At 45.7% G+C, this 21,805-nt stretch overlaps 1 protein-coding gene across 2 annotated transcripts in view; it reads right to left on the reverse strand.

Annotated features, from left to right (window-relative positions):
• Window positions 1–21,805, reverse strand: part of TIAM1 (TIAM Rac1 associated GEF 1) — a 396,414-nt gene that overhangs the window by 368,752 nt on the left and 5,857 nt on the right. Inside the window, exon 2 of one of the 2 annotated variants that reach the window (XM_058731852.1) lies at window positions 10,407–10,652. The exons of the other annotated variant lie outside the window; for it this stretch is intronic. The gene's annotated coding sequence lies outside the window, so the exon portion shown is untranslated. The remainder of the gene's footprint in view (window positions 1–10,406; window positions 10,653–21,805) is intronic. 2 annotated transcript variants of the gene reach the window in all.

The raw sequence follows: 21,805 nt of genomic DNA on the forward strand, positions 1-21,805 counted from the left end.
ACCCCAAGATCAAGAGTCGCAGGCTCCACCGACTGAGCCGGCCAGGCGCCGCAACAATACAAGAGTTAGAAAAAGGAAACAAGATCTCTCATGGCAAGGATTTTGGCATCCATCGGGAGAAACAAATCAGCAACCAGCAGCAAGGGAAACAAACGCGAAACCGACAGCAAGCCTGGCGAACAGGCTTATCATTCATTCTCCTGCAGAGCCCTTTAATGATGCTAGGGCTAACGCATTACTCTGGCCAAGGAGCAAGAGTAGAGGTTTCACGGAAACCTCCCTCTGGCCCAACTAAACCAGGCTCGGTCTCGGATGCCCCCACCCAAACAGCCCAGCACTGACGCATTATTATGGAGACGACAAACCAGCATATGAAATCTCACCTTGATACGGGATGTCTCCTCTCCTTCGCTATGCTACAGCTTACACACTCCTGATTCATTTTTCCTAAACTCTCGTGGGGGACTACTCTCATTTCTTTATTCTTAAGCTTTTAAAGGGGAGTCAGACAATGAAATTTGGGGCCCTATGATTACTCATAGTAGGTACTAATACCATGTCTACTCGATCGTCCAACTTTGCCCAAATTAATTTTGCTGCAGAGAAAATCCTTCTGTCTTTCCAATGAGCTAGTTAGGAAAACTCGTTGTTTCGGAAGTGGCTCCCCCCTGTTTGTCATTTTCCCCAAACCCTCGCTTCCAACATGCTTTGCAAGGCCCATCAGAGCTAAGAGATTCCTAAAATAAGAGATAACTCACCCACTCTTGCAAGTTACCCCAGGAAAATAAGTGGGCGGTCATTGTCCAGAGCAAGGCTATCATATAAAAACATCGCTTCAAATTTTGTAGTAGCTACATTTAAAAAAAAGTAAAAAAAAAAAAAAAAAGGTAAAATTAAATACAATAACCAATATTATTCAACCCAATATATCATTAATATTATTTCAACATATAATCAATATAAAAGTTATTGAGGGGCACCTGGCTGGCTCAGTCAGTGGAGCACGTAGCTCTTGATCTCAGGGTGGTGAGTTCGAGTCCCACACTGGGCATAGAGATTGTTTACATAAAAAAATTAAACTAAAAGCAAAGAAGAATTTCTCCTTTTTTAAAAAAAATGTTAATGTTTATTTATTTTTGAGAGAGAAAGAGAGAGAGAGAGAGAGAGAAAAAATGTGAGTGGGGGAGGGTCAGACAGAGAGGAGACACAGAATCCGAGGCAGGCTCCAGGCTCTGAGCTGTCAGCACACAGCCCGACGCAGGACTTGAACTCACCAACGGTGAGATCATGACCTGAGCTGAAGTCCGACATTCAGCCGACTGAGCCACCCAGGAGACCCAAGAATTTCTACTTTAAAAAAAAATTTTTTTTGAGAAGCTGTTGAGATTTTTCTTACTAAGTCTTTCTTACTAAGTCTTCGAAATCTGATCTGTAGTTCACATGTCCAACACATCCTAATTCAGACATTTCAAGGGCTCGGCAGCCACATGTGGCTGGCGGTCACCAGAGTGGGCAGTAGAGCTAGAGACCCTCTGACTATACACGTAGCCAGGAGGAAACGAGGCTTGATACAGAACTTCTGAAGTGTGAGGGATTCCTGAGATTCTAAATGCCCAATTCCAGGACATGCTAAGCTTTCCTTTTCACAGCGCTTTCAAGGGACAAAGATGCCCTCCAGTCTTTTGGAAAGAACTGCCTGGAATCGGGAGAGCCTCTCCAGGGTCCTGAGTTTCAGATCCAAAACCAACCAACACCCTCAATATGATAGAAAACACAAAATATTACCTCCTAAGTAAAAAAAAAAAAAAAAAAAAAAAAAAAAACCATGCTAAGGGCTTACACAAAATGTGTCCAAACTCACTAGTAACGTCTAAGCCCCCTACACTCTGGCCAGGGGACGTTGTCTTTTGTGGAGCCCCACGCCTTATTAGAAACTCATTAAAAAATAAATAAATAGGTAAATAAATAAATGGTCGTTAAATCTCAGTGCCTGCACTGAGAGAGCAGACATCTTTAACTACAGGAAACTGAGTCCCTGCGTTCATGACATGCCCTGTTCCAAGTTCCAGGATAAACCAAAGAATCCAAAATCATCACTTCAGAATCTTCATTTCTGCCTGCCCATCACCAAGTCTCCAGCACCCCACGAACCCTAAAGGAATCATCACTGTTAGCGTATCTGCCGCGTTTGACAGTTTTTACTCAGGGTCTTTGTTGCTCTAAGTTGATCCGGGAAGTTCTCGCTAACCCAATTTTTTCTCATATCACCTTAGAAGAAAGTTATTTCAATACTCTGATTAAAATTCATGAAAGGTATCGAAATTGAGCTTTGTGAAGCTGAGTGGGAAAATGACCCCATTTGCTTAGTGGGAAAATGACCCCATTTGAGGCACTGTGGATTGGGTAATAAGTGTGCCCACTCCCCACCCCTCCCCCCTCTCCCCAGAGACCCCTGGCTATCAGATCCCATGGGAGCTCTGGGATCATGGCAGGTCCCTTTTCTTGCTTAATGTTTATTTATTTTTGAGAGAGAAAGAGAGCACACAAGCCAGGGAGGGACAGAGAGAGGGAAGGGGGGACACAGGATCTGATGCAGGTTCTGTCCTGACAGCAGAGAGCCTGATGCGGGGCTAGAACTCGTGAACCGTGAGATCATGACCTGAGCTGAAATCGGATGCTTAACTGACTGAGCCACCCAGGTGCCCACAGCAGGTCCCTTTAACTGTCAAGTCAGCCTGACGGCTGCTTCTCCACCCAAGTCTTTTTTCCCTTCCTATTGCCCTGATCTCTTTCGGGGTTCAGACTCTCCACACGTCCCCATGGGACCACAACAGCCACCAGACAAGCATTTGCAGCTGACAGGAGAGTCTGAGGTCCAGCCCGGGCACATCCCCATACTTGGGAAGACACTCAGATCATTACTTATTCTCTTCCGAGCAAGCAAAGGCTTCCAGAACAGAATCTAGAATGGACCTGCCCTCAAGACCTCCTGGGGCCCCAATGAAAAGAGACACATGAACGGATTAAAAGAAGACAACGGGTGATTATGGCAACAGAGAGGATCTTGGAAAGCTTTCAAGAGATAACGGTGCTTGCACTGAACCTTAAAAAGTAAGCAAGAATAGACCCGAAGGGGAGAAAATGCTACTCAGAAGTTTGGGGCCAACAATTTTTGAGCTTCTTACTGGGTGCCAAGCCCATTGGAAACATCTACAGGAATTAACTCATTTACTCCTCACGACAGCCCTAGCAGGTGAGTACTATTGTTATCCCCATTTGACAGATAAGAAAACTGAGGCATGGAGCAAGGTCATTCTGTGAATAAGTGGACAAGCAGACCGTGCAAACCGAGCACTGCAACCACAACAGCCCTGCAGCTGCACATGTGGGAGCATGTTATGTTTGTGGACTTGTGAGTGGAGGTTGTAATGTGGACCACGCTGGCGGCCAGGAAGGTAGTTTAAATGCAAGAACTTCCAAGCAGACTAACGAGGACAGTCGAGGACCACTGGAGCCCAGAAGAGCCAGCTACGTACATCAAATTCAAAGTCACATCTGGCACTCTTCAATTCAGACTCAGCCACCCCGTTGGTGGCTGCCAATCTGTGTCCACTTCGGGGTTGAGTCAGCAAGGCTGGGGCGAGCGAGAGGTGAGGCGGAAGGGGCAGAGCAGTGGGCACCTGAATGGCTCCGTCAGTTAAGAGTCCAACTCTTGATTTCAGCTCAGGTCATAATGCCAGGGTTGTGGGATCAAGCCCCACATCGGGCTCCAAGCGGAGCGTGGAGCTTGCTTAAGATTCTCTCTCCCTGTCTCTCTCTGTCCCTCTCCCGCTTGCACGCATGCGTGCTCTCTCTCAAAATATAAACTTAAAGAAAAAAAAAAAGAAGGGGCAGAACAGGGCACATACGCCAGATCAAGAAGCTTGGGCTTCACCCAATGAATAATGGGGAAAACTCAGGTTGTAAACCAGGACTGACGTGATCAGACATATGTTAAGACGGATGCTGACCTCCATGGAGAAGATGCAGCGACAGGGAGGAGGCGGTGATATGCAGCCAGCAGAGAGGGTAAGTAGAGTGTATCAGTCAGCGGGAGCTGCTGTAACAAAGCAGCACACACCAAATGATGTCAAACACTGGAAACGTGGGTACCGTTCTGGAGACAAGTCTAAAACAAAGATGTGGGCAGGGCTGTGCTCCAACTGGAGGCTCCAGGGAGGGCCCCTTCCCCATCTCGTCCACCTTCTGGTGGCTCCTGCAATCACAGCTTGTAGGCACATCATCTCAATTTCTGCCTGCATCACTCCAGCCCCCTCCCATCGTGTCATGTCTCTGAATCTGAATCATCAGGTTTTGGGCCCAGCTGACTCCCACATGACCTCTTCTTAATAAACTGCATCTGCCAAGACGCTGCTTCCAAGCCAGGTCACATCCTGAGGTCCTAGCAGACATGAGTTTGCGGGACACCACCCAACTCACTACATAAGACCAGTGGCAGGGATAGTAGGACTGAATGGGGAGACGAAGGGACATTGTAGAGGAAGGTGTTAGAAGCAAGGATGGGATGCTGTCTTCCTGGAGAGTGCAAAAATCAGAATACACACCTTTACTTACATAAAGCGATACAGCGAGGATTCACAAGAGACCAAGAAAAGTAGTTACCTTCGTGTATACTTTATCAGAGCATCTATCGGAAACCACGGGAAGGCAGAAACACAAAGCATATCCAAAACACGGGACGAAAAATCATTATCCTTATTGATTACCATGATTATCAAGGGTGAAGCTCAAGCTGTGGTGTTACAAGTCAGGCCTGGGGCTGCCTTTCGGGGCGTTCTCACAGGAAGGGACCACAGGAAGTTTCTGAGTTCTCAGCAGGTTCTGGATCTGAGCGCCGCTTACACGGGTATGTCATTTGTAAGAATCCATCCAATCAGACGCTTCCAATAATGCACGCTTTTCTGTATGTGTGTTGTGTTGCCATTTCACTAAATAAGCACGTATATACACAAATGTCCATAACCAGCTTCCTCTCTGCAAAACGCGGGTGAGATCCCCCCGAGTCTACAGCAAAGCTCTCCTCGCCGACAATATCGATAATTCTAAGGGTGATGACACAGGATGCGGGTGCCATGCAAATGTAACGTCATGGGATTTCACGGAACAAAGTCCATGTGACACGCTCTAAGAGATCATCTTTTTTTCCCAAAAGAAACGTGCATATCACAACGTTTTGATTAGTGCTGCCTTTGTTTCCAGAGAGATTTGGCCTCCACTGTCACAGGCTGAAATTTTAGCTGCAAGCAGGAAGGGGGGAGGGGGTCCCGGAAAGATTTCTATGCTTTTCTTAACTGAAACGAAACACCAAAAATGGATTTTCCACAAGAAGTGACAGGGGGAGCAGGCTCGCGGCCTGCATACGTTGAACCCGGCATGGCCGCTCGAGGCAGTCACCTAGCAGGCCTCCCGAGGCAGCCACCTAGCAGGCCTCCCGGAATGGAAACACCAGATTTAAACAGGTGTCATAACAATAAAAGGGCCCATAAATGGGAAACCCAGAAGGCCTCGCAGAGCGGGACAGCTGGTGCGAGAGTGAGGGTTACAGACCTAAGTGGTCCCCAGACTTCCGGAGCCTGCTGAACATCGCCTCACACACACTTAAACATCCATTTGCCTTCAGGAGCACACACACACCACATATATAAAACCTCTCAACAGGAAACTTCTGCCATTCTTAAACGGCCTTGCCTAAATAAAATACCTTTGACAGACTACTCCGAGCCATTGGATGTGTTAAACAAGAGGAGAAAAGAGAACGGGTTGGTTATTCCACAATAAACAGTCTGCTCAGGCGCATAGGGTCACGTGGGCAGACTGGACTGCCCAGTAGAGGGGTGGGTAATGTAGTGGCCTTGAAGGGGGGGTGGGGGAATCAGCAATCTCAGCCCCGCCCCCAGAGCCACCCCGGTGCTGTCGTCAGCTGATGGGCGTAGTTTTCGGGGATCCACAAAACCCACACCACATGGCTTTGCTCGTGCCATCTGCTGGCTCGGTTCCCCACTTTCTCATCTGTAAAATGGGATAATAATACCCATCTGCAGAGATTTTTTTTTTTTTAACGATAAAGTGTAAAGATCCCGGCACAAAGAAAAGGATCTATAAAAGGTAGTCAGCATAGGGGCACCTGGGTGGCTCAGTTAAGCGTCCGACTCTTGATTTCAGCTCAGGTCACCATCTCAGGGTTCGTGAGTTCAAGCCCCTCATCGGGCTCCGTGCTGACAGCGGGAAGCCTGCTTGGGATTCTGTCTGCGTCTCTCTCTGTCCCTCACCCGCTTGCTCTCTATTTCTTTCTCAAAATAAATAAAAATAAAAAACTTCTGGGGTGCCTGAGTGGCTCAGTCGGTTATATGTTCAACTCGATATTGGCTCAGGTCATGATCTCACAGTTTGTAAGATCGAGCCCCATGTCGGGTTCCACACCGAGTATGGAGTCTGCTTAGGATTCTCTTTCTCCCTCTCTCTCTACCCCTCCCCAACTAGAGCTGTCTCTCTCAAAATAAATAAACATTTTAAAAAGAAAAAAAAAAAAGAAAGAAAGAAAAAACTTACAGAGAAAAGGTAGCCAAGCATAATGGTCATAGTCATAAAAGTCATTTATATAATTAATTACTTACTTTATTAAAAAATGGCCACTCATTCTTTACCCAAAAGAGAGTATAAACTGAAGGACGGCCTTTGACCTGCAAGTCCCATTAATTCCCTCAGAAAAGCTCAATAAGGAAAGCACAGAAGGGGCTGCAGGAAGACACTGATGAAAAGGGGCAGGAAAGTGGGGATAAAACTACATTACCTTCCTGGACTAGTTTTCAAGGGCTGTCATAACAAAACACCACAAACTGAGTGGCTTCAACAACAGAAATTTCTGTTCCCACAGTTCTGGAGGCCAGAAGTCCAAGATGGAGGCACTGGCAGGTGGATCTCTTCCGAGGCCTCGCTCCTTGGCTGGCCGAAGGCCGCCTTCCCACTCCACCCTCGCATGGCCTTCCCTCTGTGCTCAAGCATCATGGCGCCTCCTTGCGTGTCCACATTCCCTCTTCTTCATAAGGACACGACTCATACTGGATTAGGTCCACCGTAATAGCCTCATTCTAACTTAGTCACCTCCTTAAAAACCTGGTCTCCAAATTCAGTCAAATTCTAAAGCACAGGGCTTAGGACTTCAACGTGAATTGCGGGGGGGGGGGGGGGGGATACGATTCATTTGACTTGTCTACACTGAAATTTGCCCGTGTTGAATCGGGTGTTCACAGAACAAAAGAATCCATGTGCTGCAAAGGACAGATGAAGGAGCAGAGTTTGGCCTGAAAAGAGCTACTGGAGTAAGATGGGGGAGGCATGACAGCCGACAGTAAGTGGTTACAGGTTGGAGGGTTGACTTACTCCCCCGACCCGGGACAGCGGGGGGCACGTGGGGGGCAGAAGAATCGCCATCAGCGGAAGTGTCAGGGAGGCAACCTCCATTCCCTGCAGTAAACAACTTTGTAACAATTCACTTGCTCAGCCAAGCTCAAGGCTGTCCAGGCTCTTTAGATGCACTTTTGTGCCTTCCTTTGGGGCTTAACAAAGGCCAGCCCACCTTGTATCCATATCACCTCTACAACCTGGGAGCACGCACTGCTCCGACATCACTCCACAGAGGGATCAGATAGGGTCAGCCTCAGAGAGGGAAGTGGCTTGACCAAGGTCAACTAGCTAATCCGGAGTCGCCACAGGGGATGGAACCCGGACTCTCTGATGCAGGGTGTCTGTTCTTCCCATGGCTCCATGACGGAAACTACAACAAAGGCTCAGGTAACATTCTTCAGCCACGGTGTCACAGATAAGATTCGTGGGTTGGAGAGCCTTATCAATCCTTCCGACTCTAAAATCCCAATCCAGAGGCAACCACAGCAGAAGGCCAGGAAATAGCGGGGAGAGACTCTCAAAGGTGACGTCAGCTTCCTCAAAGCCAACCGCAACCCAACTGTATGACATTCTAGATAAGGCTAAACTATGGAGACAGTAAAAGATGAGTGGTTACCAGGGGCAAAGGAGGAGGGAGAAATGTATAGACAGAGCACAGAGGATTTTTAGGGCAGTGGAACTATTCTGTACGATATTTTAATGGGAGATACACATCATTGGAGATGTTTGGACACATTTGTCCAAACCCAGAATCTGCAACACCAAGAGTGAATTTGAATATGAACTATGGACTCTGGGTAACAATCATCCATCAATGCAGGGTCATCAACTGTAGCAAATGTACACTCCAGGAAGGATGTTGATAACAAGGGAGACTGTGCATGTGTGGGGGCAGGAGGGATATAGAAACTCTCTCTGAACTTTCTGCTCAATTTTAATGTGAACCTAAAACTGTTCTAAAACATAATGAACTCTAGGGGTACCTGAGTGGCTCAGTTAGTTGAGCGTCTGATTTCAGCTCACATCATGATCTCCCCGGTTCATGAGTTAGAGCCCTGCACTGGGCTCTGTGCTGACAGCTCGGGGCCCGGAGCCTGCTTCAGATTCTGTGTCTCCCTCTCTCTCTGCCCCTCCCCCACTCATGCCTCCTCTCTCAAAATAAATAAACTTTAAAAAAAATAGAAATAAACAAAGTCTATAAACGAACAACAAAAACCAGCCAACAACAGGTCACCTACAGCCATTTTGCCAGCTGGTGCATCGTAACTCTTAGGGATGCCTCCCATTCCCCTTTTACACTTTTGGTTCATAAAATCAGATGCAGGATGCTGGAAGCTAGAAAGACCTTCAGGAATGACTGGCTTCAACCTCAATGTCTCACAGATGAGGAATCCAAAGGAAGTTGTTCCTTGTTTTATTCCATTGATTTGTTTTGTTACGGGGTACGTTAAGGAATTAAAAGACAAGCCAATGGCAGTGTTTTCTAAAACTTTAAAACAATGTTCAAACAATAAACCCAAAAAGTTCAGTCTACCTGAAAGCAAAGAAAGAGAGAGAGATTCAATTAAGAGTAACAAAATAGGAGCGCCTGGGTGGCTCAGTCAGTTTGGCATCTGACTTCAGCTCAGGCCATGATCTCACAGTTGGTGAGTTTGAGCCCCGCATCGGGCTCTGTGCTGAAAGCTCAGAGCCTGGAGCCTGCTTCGGATTCTGTGTCTCCTTCTCTCTCTGCCCCTCCCCCACTCACACTCTGTCTCTCTCTCAAAAAATAAATGTTAAAAAAAATTAAAAACAAAAAAACAGCAACAGAATAAATGATTAAGACCCAGCGCTGTGGTGAGACTCATCTAGATGAACAGATCAAGACTTCTGGAAGGCAGTTTGGCAATGCAAATTAACAGCCTTTTTTTTTTTAATGCCATATTTAACACAGATACCACATCCTGGGAATTTATCCCGAAAAAAATAAGTTTTAAAAAAGAAAGAAAAAAAAGGCAATCCAGACATAAAGAACATCAAAAAAAAATTTTTTAATAGCGGCAAAAAAAAAAAAAAAAAAAACCCACAAGATAAATATTCAAGTATACGAGAATGGTTAAGTAAATGATCAGCTCGCTGGAATGTGTGATCGTCGTAAATGACAAGTTGGGGGCCAATGCAGCCAGATTGCACATGTTGACACTGCGATGTTACGTGAAAAGAAACAAAACACAAAGCTGTATCTATGCAGGAGTTACAAATATGTTGAAAGGACATGACAATTAATTACGGATAAGAAGGAACAGAGAAAACCAAAAGCAATCAACATGTTCCTACAGTAGGAATGTGGGAGAAGGCCCCCTTTTAAATGCACTTGATTGTTCTTCATAATCCTGCAGTAAAGAAAACTCCATTTTAAAGACTAAGCTGATACGTTTGCAACTCAAAGTCCCACTTAGAAGCCGCATGTTTGCTCAGGTCTACCTGCAGCCCCTGCCCAGTAAAGCAGTTTGAGAATACCAAAGCAGAGGCCTGGACCCTTATCAGAACTCGATCCGCAACGTGTTCCCTTTCCCTGGAACCAGCCGCCTGCCTCTGTCCCTCAGTGGACATTTGCAATGAGCGCTATGCCCTCAACCCTACACCCGCCACGTGCCGCGAACCACACTCCAAGGCACCCCCTCCATGAACATCCCCTTTCCACTCTGTCTCCCTCTCTGCTTGGCCTGTTGGGTAGTCCTACCTCCAGGCCAAAGTGGATTCTCCTAAGACCACACACCTCAGCCCCTCACTGTTTTCCCTGCCCCTATCCCTCACCACCCCTCAGAACTTCCATGATTTTCTACGCATACTTTCAGCATCCAGACACAAATTCTTCCCCATCCACCCGCAGGCTGGGTCCTTGGCGACCCGGCCCCAAGCCTCGGCGACCCTTACCTAAGCCCAGGTCCCCAAGAGCTCACCTTGGAATCAAAGGCATATTGGCACGATGGACTCAGATTCCTTTGTTTGCGTGTCTCCTAGTTTCTCTTTCTCTTCTGGTTCCAAACTGCGTACCTGGCTGCTTGCTCACTGCTGTGGACTGAATGTCTGTGTCCTCCAAAATTTCAGGTGGTGAAGCCCTCATCACTAGTGGGATGGTGTTTGGAGGCTGGGTCTTTGAGAGATGGGTTTTGGTAAGATCACGAGGGTAGAGCCCCTTGATGGAACTGATTAAAAAGAAGAAGAAAAGAAAAGAAACGTGGGATCTCTGAGTGTGCACGCACCGAGGAAAGGCCACAGTATAAGTTGAAGGCGACACGAACCAGGAGAAGAGCCCACGCTGAGAATCCAACCAGGAGGTCACCCTGATCTCAGGACTTCCAGTCTCTAGACCGCCAGAAATAAAAGTCTGCTGTCTGACCCACCCAGCCTATGACATTTCCTTAGGTAGCAGCCTCGATGTGGACACAAACCCACCCACCCTTCCCCTCAGAGTGCATGCTGCCTCATTCCTTTTGGCTCCTGTGATAGCATCAGATTCATCCTGGCCAAAGACTGCTCACCGGCAACTAAGAGACACCTCCCTCTTGCCAGCGGGTCCTGGCAGAATTTGCCTGTGTGTCTCTAGTCTCTCCTGAGTACAGCCCTTTCTGGCTTTGGGCTTATCTCTTAGCTGTCCTCCAAAGACTGCCCTCTTGGCAATGGCCCATGCACCATGCGTACAGACTGACTGCTGATGTCGTAAATCAGGGCAAACACAGACCAAGCTTCTCTGTGGTGCAGCTGTAGGAAAGCAAGATCAATTCAAAGAGTTTGGACTCCAAGACGAGTTCACTGAGACACAAGAAGAGGTAGATGGGACAAGCAAAAATGGGAATAGTCCTGGGGCGCCTGGGTGGCTCAGTCAGTTAAGCGTCTGACTTCAGCTCAGGTCAGGATCTCACAGCTTGTGAGTTCAAGCCCCACATGGGGCTCGGTGCTAACAGCTCAGAGCCTGAAGCCTGCTTCAGATTCCTTGTCTCCCTCTCTCTGCCCTTCTCTCTCTCTCTCTCTCTCTCTCTCTCTCTCTCTTCTTTCTTTCTTTCTCTCAAAAATAAATAGTCCAGATCTAGAGACCACGTGAGCAAAAAACAAAAAGGAAGGGAAGGAAGGAACGTAGAAAACAGGATACAACCCAAAGCAAAAGGGATTTCTGTTTCACTGGCTCAAAGTATTTGAGAAAAGAGTCCTGAGAGATGAAATGCAGAATGCAGGGCTGGGACCAAAGGGCCTTTGAAAGTTTAAACTCATGGTGACATACGGGTATCGGCCTGGCTCTGTACAGCAAGTGACTCTTGATTTTCGGGTCATGAGTTCAAGCCCCACATTGGGCATAGAACCTACTTAAAAAAAAAAACAAAACAGGGGCGCCTACATGGCTCAGTCGGTTAAGCCTCCGACTTTGGCTCAGGTCATGATCTCGTAGTTCGTGGGTTCGAGCCTCGCGTGGGGCTCCGTGCTGACTGCTCACAGCCTGGAGCCTGCTTCCGATTCTGTGTCTCCCTCTCTCTCTCTGCTCCTCCCCTGCTTGCACTCTGTCTCGCTCTCTCAAAAATAAACATTAAAAAAATAATTTAAAAAATAAAAATTAAAAAATTAAAAAGACAAAAGCAAAAAGCCACAATAAAAAAAATTGTAATAAATTCATGATGACATTATCAGCTTGAGGAAAATCTAATCTCCTAGCAGTAAGTACACATCCACATTGCAAGTCCCTACCTGCTTTAAACAGGCCATGTAATGGAGTGGTGCCTGGACGCTCTTGTGGGTTAAAATGTGTCCCCCCCTGGGGCGCCTGGGTGGCGCAGTCGGTTAAGCGTCCGACTTCAGCCAGGTCACGATCTCGCGGTCCGTGAGTTCGAGCCCCGCGTCGGGCTCTGGGCTGATGGCTGGGAGCCTGGAGCCTGTTTCCGATTCTGTGTCTCCCTCTCTCTCTCTGCCCCTCCCCCGTTCATGCTCTGTCTCTCTCTGTCCCAAAAATAAATAAAAAACGTTGAAAAAAAAAATTTTTTTTAAATAATAATAAAAAAATAAAATAAAATGTGTCCCCCCCCCCCCCAAAAAAGGACATGTCTAGCACCTATGAATAAGACCTTATTTGGAAATCGAGTCTTTGCAGATGTAACCAAGTTTAGGTCATAAAGGATGAGGATGGGCCCTATACCCAATAGCTGGCGTCTTTATAAGAGAAAGAAGGAGTTTTTTTTTTTAATTTAAATCCAAGGTAGTTAACATACAGCTACATAGTTATACATATACAGCTAACATATACATATACAGTTACATATACATATACAGTTAACATACAGTAATAATGATTTCAGGTGTAGAATTTAGTGATTCATCACGTACATATAACCAGTGCTCATCCCAACAAGTGCCCTCCTTAATGCCCATCACCCATTTAGCCCATCCCTTCACCCAAACCCTCCAGCAAACCCTTAGTTTGTTCTCTGTATTTAAGAGTCTCTTATGGTTGGCCTCCCTCAAGAGAGGAGATTCAGAGACAGACACACAGCCACAAGAGACAACTGCCATGTGAAGAAGGAGGCTGAGGCTGGGAGTGATACTGTCACAAGCCCAGGAAGACCTGGGGGCCAGCAGACGCTGGAAGAAGCAAGACGCCCCTCCCTAAGAACCTTCGGAGGGAGCACAGCCCTGCCAACACCTTGACTTTGGACTTCTAGCAACCCAACTATGAGAATAAATTTCTCTTGTCTTAAGACATCCAGTTTGAAGTATCTTTTGCAGCAGCCTTAAAAAACTAACACAGACATGAATTAAACTTGACCTGAAAATCATCCATTCTTTGGGACCTCCAGAGAAGATGGGCTAGATCACGAGCAAGGAAGCAATCCTAGGGAAAAACCGAGGTCAAGAGGCACAACCATGTTTGGAACTATGGGTGTAAGACCACTGTCTGTGGGGAAAGGATTCTAAAGAAAGGGACACAGTCAACACTGGAAGGTCAGCAACTTTCTAATGACTGGGGGTCTGGGTTCAATCTTTGCCTGAAAGGATCCATCAACAATGGGGCTAATCCTTCCATTGATATTTAATCACTGGGCTTCTTGGCTGCCCCACAGACTTTCTCATCTTTGCTCACTCAGGCCAGAATACACATATTCTTTATTCTTCCCATTGTCCTCATCGAGGAGAGGAGCACTTTGCTATTAATCCCCGTGTGTAAGTGGATTATGGAACAAGAAAATATGACTTGGAAGATTAAGTTTCTACTAGCCACCGCCAACCCAAAGATGAATGTGTATTTAATTAATGCAATTTGCTGATCAGAAAAGGAACCCCTCCTCACTGCAAAATCTTTCTAAGTTAGAGAAAACTATGCATAAGAAAGTAAGAATCACCCTTAATCTCAATACTGAAAGATATTTATTGTTGGGATTTTGGCTACACAGAATTTACTATTGGCACCTGATGTAACTAAGAGAAATACTTTACAATTAAAGGGGAAAAAAGGCATTGATGAGATATTTGGGAAGAATCACTGAGACAGACCAAAAAAATAAAAGGCGGGGGGAGGCGGGGGAAGCCCACGGACTGTCTGGGGAAAATGCAAAAGGCTGAAGCCAGGTAATCAAAAGCCATTAGGCCACTTCAACACTTGCTAGATGTCAGAGATTTCATTCAAATTAAAGGGGGAAATTCAAAGATCTGACTCAGACAGGCTGCTGCAATACTCACGGTATTAAACCATCCAACTTGACTCATGTCCTAATTAAGCTCTCCAGTTCTAAATTCCAGAAAGTAACTTTTCCAAATGGAAAAACTGTACTTTTAATATTTCCTTGAGAGCTTTTCATTTTCCCCCAAATCATGTATGGTTTTCTAGCAACCATAACATAGCAACCAAGATCATATTAAGAGACACTCCTGGAATGAGTCTCCCCAAACCCCTGTAACTCAGCTGTCGTGGCTGCGGGCTGGGCCCCAGAATGTTAGGGGAGCTGGCTCTCTCTGCACCCCTAATAAAGTCCAGGCACTGTAAACTGCTAGATGCTAGTTGCTAGGAGGCCCATAAATTCACTTTTCCTGACTTGGATGGGATTCAGAACTGCTGCATCACAGGCTGCGAAGACAGGGATGACCACAATTAAAATTCAGAGGCTGTCCGTGAGGGATAATGTTAGCCCTTCTCTCTCTAATAAGCTGTGAACTAGTTCTGGTGTAAAGAATGGGCCATTAACTTAGATCTCTAATGTCTTTGGCAAGAAGAACTCCAAGATCCTAATACCAACCTGCAACAGTCATAAATATGCTCATCTTATTTTAACCCCATTTTCTCGAAGAGAGAGAAGGCCATTTGGGTATTCTTACTCGAAGCGAGTTGAAACCCCACAACAGGCTCCCACAAACCTTTCTCTTTGAGGCAACTTGGTGGTAAGCAGTCACAGGCCGATTGAATCCCCAAATTAAAGCATTAACTGTCAGGAGGGGGACGGGGAAGGGGGAAGGAAAAACAAAACAAAACAGAGATTGAATATTTTAAATCAATATTAGGAGGTTTTAGTTGTCTTAGGTTGCGGTGAAATGTTAAAGTTCAATTGATATTTATAGATTGAAATGATAATTTCTAATCAGAGATATCAAGATGAGATAATTATTCTAACATTCAAAAAAATTTTCTAAAATGTCACGGTGCATCTCGCACTGTCTTTTTTTTCTAAAAATGTTTGTGACGCTCCATGGACTGCTTAAGAGGTGTGACATTTTAATGATCAGACTACAAATACTTGTCCTCACATAACACTGACCACAGCAGAGTTGAGGGCTAAGGATGAGCCTTTCACGGTATGTTAACAGCAATATTCTGAAGTCATTAAATGGATGATCTTGCCCAAGCACTGAGGGGCCCAAAACCCCTGAAATGATCCATTTTTTAAAAAAACTTTCTATCCTGGGGCGCCTGGGTGGCGCAGTCGGTTAAGCGTCCGACTTCAGCCAGGTCACGATCTCGCGGTCCGTGAGTTCGAGCCCCGCGTCAGGCTCTGGGCTGATGGCTCAGAGCCTGGAGCCTGTTTCCGCTTCTGTGTCTCCCTCTGTCTCTGCCCCTCCCCCGTTCATGCTCTGTCTCTCTCTGTCCCAAAAATAAATTAAAAACGTTGAAAAAAAAAAAATAAAAAAATAAAAAAAAAAACTTTCTATCCTAAAAAAGATACTTCATTTATTCCAGCTAAAATAATAACCAAAATAATCTGATGCCTCAGATGATTCATTATTAATCTGACAGCTCACTTCCAAATACCTAAAAAACATCAGCTCCTGTTGTAAGTGAAGAAATTTACATATGCGTTCTCTAATGGTATTTGTGTCTTTTGAATGCAGGGTTTCTGGGGGGCGCCTGGGTGGCTCAGTCGGTTGAGCTTACGACTTTGGCTCAGGTCATGATCTCACAGCTTATGAGTTCAAGGCCCCAGTCGGGCTCTGTGCTGACAGCTGGCAGCTCGGAGCCTGGAGCCTGCTTCGGATTCTGTGTCTCACTACTCTCTCTGTCCCTCCCCCACTTTTGTTCTGTCTCTATAAATAATAAATAAACGTAAAGAAAAAAAAAGTTTGAATGCAGGGTTTCTCAACCTCAGCACTACTGACCATGGACCACATAATTCTTTGTTCTATCGGACCGTCCTATGCATCACAGAATGTCAACATCGCTGGCCTCTAGATGCCCGATATCTCCTTATATCTAGATAGATACCAGTATAACCTCCCCAATGTGACAACCAAAAATATCTCCAGATGCTACCAAATGTGCCCTGGCAAGAAAAACTGCCCTCTGTTAAGAACCTCTGTCCTCACCTAACACAACAAAAAATATCACCCAGCAGAAATGTAATGCCCAAAAGCTGATACCCAAAGACACCTCACTTTCAAATTACTTTGCAAATATTTCCTGCATGTGCCTTTGGTAAATAAGTAAAATAACTGAATCATATGCACTGAGTTTTTGAAGTAAACAGGCTATTTTTTTTTTTTCAACGTTTTTTATTTATTTTTGGGACAGAGAGAGACAGAGCATGAACGGGGAGGGGCAGAGAGAGAGGGAGACACAGAATCGGAAACAGGCTCCAGGCTCCGAGCCATCAGCCCAGAGCCTGACGCGGGGCTCGAACTCACGGACCTCGAGATCGTGACCTGGCTGAAGTCGGACGCTTAACCGACTGCGCCACCCAGGCGCCCCTCTTTTTTTTTTTTTAATGTCAAATCACAAGGAGCCAAGAATACTCAATGAAGAAAAGACAGTCTCTTCAATAAATGGTGCTGGGAAAACTGGATATTCACATATAAAAGAACAAAACTTGACCCCTACCTTACACCTCTCAAAACTTAAACTGAAATGTATTAAGGACCTAAATGTAAGACCCAAAGCCATGAAACTCCTAGAAGAAAACACAGGAAGAAAGCTCCCTGACATGAGCCTTGGTAATGATTTTTTGGAAATCATGTCTAAAAACACAAGCAAAAGGGGTGGCTGGCTGGCTCAGTCAGGAGAGCATCTTACTTTTGATCCTGGGATCATGAGTTCAAGCCCCATGTTGGGCATGGAGCCTACTTAAGTAATGATAATGATAATAATAAATAAAAATAAAACCACAAGCAATAAAATCAAAAACAAGTGGGCTTACATCAAACTTGAAACCTACCTACCGAAAGAAACCAACAAAGTGAAAAGACAACCTACAAAAGAGGAAAAAGTATTTGCAAGCCATTTATCCGATAAGAGGTGAGTATCAAAAACATAAAGAACTCCTATAACTCAATAGCAAAAAGCTAAATAACCCAATTTAAAAATGGGCAAAGGACCTGAATAGACATTTCTCCAAAGAAGATACATGAATGGCCAACAGGCACATGAGAAGATGTTCAACACAGTCATCATTAGGGAAACAAAAATCAAAACCAGATTGAGGTATCACTTCACATGGGTCAGAATGGCCATCATCAAAAAGACAACAGCAGGGTGCCTGGGTGGCTCCGTCCATTGAGTATCTGACTCTTATTTCAGCTCAGGTCATGAGTCATTTCGGCTCAGTGCGTTAGTTCTAGCCCTGCATCAGGTTCCACACTAACAATGCTCAGTACAGAGCCTGCCTGGGATTCTCTCTTTCTCTCTCTCTGCCCCTCCAGCACCTCGCCCCTTAAAAAAAAAAAAAAGACAAGAGAGAACAAATGCTGGCCAAGATGTGGGGAAACTGGAATCTTCACACGTTGCAGATAGAAATGTAGAAGGGTGCAACCACTTTGAAAACAATCTGTCAGCTCCTCAGAAAATTAAATATAGAATTACCATATGACCTTAGTGATTCCACTCCTAGGTGTTTACCAAAAAAAATTCTTAAGTGAGTATCCAAACACATATTTGTTACACTGGCGCTCAGAGCAGTAACTATCCACATTAGCCAAAAGGTGGGCTCAATCCCAATGTCCATCAGTTGATGAATGAATAAATGAAATGCAGCATATCCATACAGTGAAATATTACTAAGCAATAAAAAGGGATTCTGACACATGCTGCAACACAGATGACCCTTGAAAGCATGATGCTAAGCAAAAGAACGTGGACACACAAGGTCACATTTTATATAATTCCATTTACAGGTAATGCCCAGAACAGGCAAATCTACAGACACAGATCCGTAGTCACCAGAGGTGAGAGGGAGGCATGGGGAGAGGAAGTGCATAATAATGAGCACAGGGTTCCTTTTAGGGGTGATGAAAATGTTCTAGAATTGATTATGGAGATAGCTGCACAACTCTATAAATATACCTAAAACCACAGAATTGTACACTTTAAGGAACTAAATTGTATGGCATGTACATTACATGTTAATAAAGCTGTTATAAAACAAAAGCAACCTAGGGGCACCTGGCGGGCTCAGTCGGTACAGCATGTGACTCTCAATCGCAGTGTCGTCAGTTGGAGCCCCGTGTCAGGTGTAGAGATTACTTAAAAATAAAATCTTAACAATATCCAAATTATGGAAAGAGTCTAAATGTCCATCAACTGATAAATGGATAAATAAGATGTGGTATATATACAAAATGGAATACTACTTGGCAATGAGAAAGAATGAAATCATGCCATTTGCAGCAACGTGGATGGAACTGGAAGGTATAATGCTAAGTGAAATAAGTCAGTCAGAGAAGGACAAATACCACATGTTTTCACTTATATGTGGATGTTGAGAAACTTAACAGAAGAGTATGAGGGAGGGGAAGGGGAAAAAAGTAGTTACAAACAGAGAGGGAGGAAGGAGAACCATAAGAGACTCTTAAATACAGAAAACAAACTGAGGGTTAATGGGGGTGTGGGAGAGAGGAGAAAATGGGTGATGGGCAATGAGGAGGGCACTTGTTGGGATGAGCACTGGGTGTTGTATGTAAGCAATGAACCATGGGAATCTACCCCCAAAAGCAAGAGCACCCTGTCTACACTGTATGTTAGCCAACTTGACAATAAATTATATTTAAATAATAATAAAATCTTACAAAAAAAAAAAAAGGCAATCTATAGACAAGGCATAGAAGACTTAATCATGCTTACAGAACACAGTCTTAAAACCCTGGTGGTGACAGAAGCTGGGAGTGTAAGGTGGAGAGGGGAGAGCTGAGAGGAAAGACAGATCCAGACACCGGTATTCTTATTTTACAAAGGGGAGGTTAAATGTCACAGTCTTCGGTTGACGAAACTAAATGAGAGGTCTATGTAAGTAACAAAGAATGAAGACTAATCAATATAAGAACTATAAATATCACCAGCAAAAATCTGGAGAAGGAAGGAGGTGAGAAATAAGTAGCCTAATTGTCCTTCATCATAACAGGAAGCCGATAAATAAAAGTGGTAGAAGCATATTATTTAGAGATACAAAGACAACCACCAGAAGAACAAAAAACAAAATGAACAAAAGTGATCATTTCAGGAGAGTACAGAGTGGGCGGGAATAGAAAAGGCATGGGAACAAAAACACGTTTCACGTAAGCTTGTCTGCTAGGAGTTTGCTAATGCTATATGGAATTATTATTACTTCACACCCTGTTTTTAGAAAGAAATTAAACTTGGCATTACTTGAGATTAAGAATATGGATGAAATAAGAATATACCTTGATGGCAGGAAAAATATTAAACCCGATCATCACCACTGAGTAAAACTGTGATTGAAATCTAACCGAGCAGCAGTCTCTGTTTCGCTGTCCTGCCTTCCCCTCCTTGCGGTGTATCCAGTAAACTTCTATCCCCTTTAAAAATAAATAAGTAAATATATTTGAGCAAAATAAGCAAATATATTTGAGCAAAATTGACTCAAGTTTTACAGCCAGAGACTGCATCCATATTAAGGCAAACCTGGAAATATATGTTAGATCTTTAAGATCTAGACCAAGAAACATGCACAAAGCCTCTACTCTCTGCATGGCAGACAGATGGTTAAGAATCCTCATGCGGGTCAGGGCAGGGCACGGGTGGCAAGAATATTCAAAAGACCTAATCACTGTGGGATCCAAAGGGCATTTCAGATGAAAGAAAGTGCATATGGCATTCTCTCCCTCACAACGGACCCCTGTTTAAACACACATTAAAAATGAAAGGGCGAGGGGCACCTGGGTGGCTCAGACAGTTAAGCATCCCATCTTGACGTGGGTTCGAGCCTCACACTGGGCTCTGTGCTGACAGCTCAGAGCCTGGATCCTGCATCGGATTCTGTGTCTCCCCCTCTCTCTCTCTCTCCCCCTCCCCACTCACACTCTCTCTCAAAAATAAATAAACATTAACAAAAAAAAAACCACGAAAGGGGGAAGGTGAACACTGCTCAGCACCAAAACCCAGCGGAATTTGCCACCGGGGAAGTACCACACTCGGTTATTTAAAACCTCATCACAGTTACAACTCTGACACCTGGGACATGATTCTGGACAGCTAAACTAGGACGCTTCTGAGGGTGTCCGACGACGGTAAAACTGATCATTACGCTAGGCAGTGAGCACGAAGGAGTGTCCCAGAGTGCTTGGGGCCTCACAGGCATGGAAAGGGGCTCCGCGGGCACCAGAACCTAGGGGTCCCTCCAAGTCCCTGCCATCCCTGTGCCATGGAAAGACATAGAGATGCACATTTTGCAAAAAAAAAAAAAAAAAAAAAAAAGGCAAACACTAACACATTGCCTCGGTTTGGGTCAGGCTCCCTTTAAGTCCAAAAAACCTAAAATCCACATACAGAGCTCACGGCAGAGTGATCCCACAGCTCTGGGCCTCTCAAACACTGCCCAAAAGGCAAGTCGCCCTGGCTAAATGAGTTCCAGAGGCTCCCAGAGCTTCCTGCTGGAAATCTTCATTTGGCCGCAATTCAGTCAATGCTCTCCACCCAGCCCAGGTGATGAGGCTGTGTCAGATGAGATCGTGTTCCGGGGACAGGGGATAAGGGACATGAAGAAGCCCTGAGATGGTGAGGCTTTGGGCTGTAATCCTAAAGATGTGGGAGGCCTCCACGGTGGCAAGGGGAGGCAAGGAAGACCCCCTCCCTCAGGGCCCCTCAGACTCAACCTGAGGCAGACATCAGGCCCTCCCCACCCCCTCTTCTGAAGGGCAAAGGGTAGAAAATCCTATGGACCCCATTTCCGTGGTGGACAATTCCACAGGGAGAATTCCCAGACCCATTCTCAGACCCTAACCTCCCCCTCCCCCAGGGTTGACCTGGGGGCTTATCCAGGGCCATTATCACCTCTGCAGAGGGCAGAGGAAACTAGAAACAGGCACCAGAATTGATCTATATTTACAAGGTTAGCAGCTCCCAGTGGAGCAGGAGGAAGAGGAGGAGGAGGAGGAGGAGGAGGAGGAGGAGGAGGAGGGGGAGGGGAGGGGAGGGGAGGGGAGGGGAGGGGGAGGGGAGGGGAGAGGGAGGGGAGGGGAGGGGAGGGGAGGGGAGGGGAGGGGAGGGGAGGGGGAGGGAGGGGAGGGGAGGGGAGGGGAGGGGAGAGGGAGGGGAGGGGAGGGGAGGGGAGGGGAGGGGAGGGGAGGGGAGGGGGAGGGAGGGGAGGGGGAGGGAGGGGAGGGGAGGGGGAGGGCGGGTGGGCAGACAGAAGCGCTCTGGGCTGGAGGCAGCCATTGCAAAGATAGGTTCCTTCTGCAGGATTTCCTGTCTCCTCCGTGGACACAGAGAACAGTGTTTGGGGTTTTTAAGGAAAAGCAACTGAACTTCCAGAACCTAATCTCTCATCCCCTCCCCCCACCCATCCCAAGCCAAGCTGGGGCACCCAGATCCACAGTCTTCCAACCAGTTAATTCCTCACACATCTGTATACTGATCTGTAGGTCTTTATATAAAATCATGTTCTTT

This window comes from Neofelis nebulosa, chromosome 5 (assembly GCF_028018385.1).
Source record: "Neofelis nebulosa isolate mNeoNeb1 chromosome 5, mNeoNeb1.pri, whole genome shotgun sequence".
Lineage (NCBI taxonomy): Eukaryota > Metazoa > Chordata > Mammalia > Carnivora > Felidae > Neofelis > Neofelis nebulosa.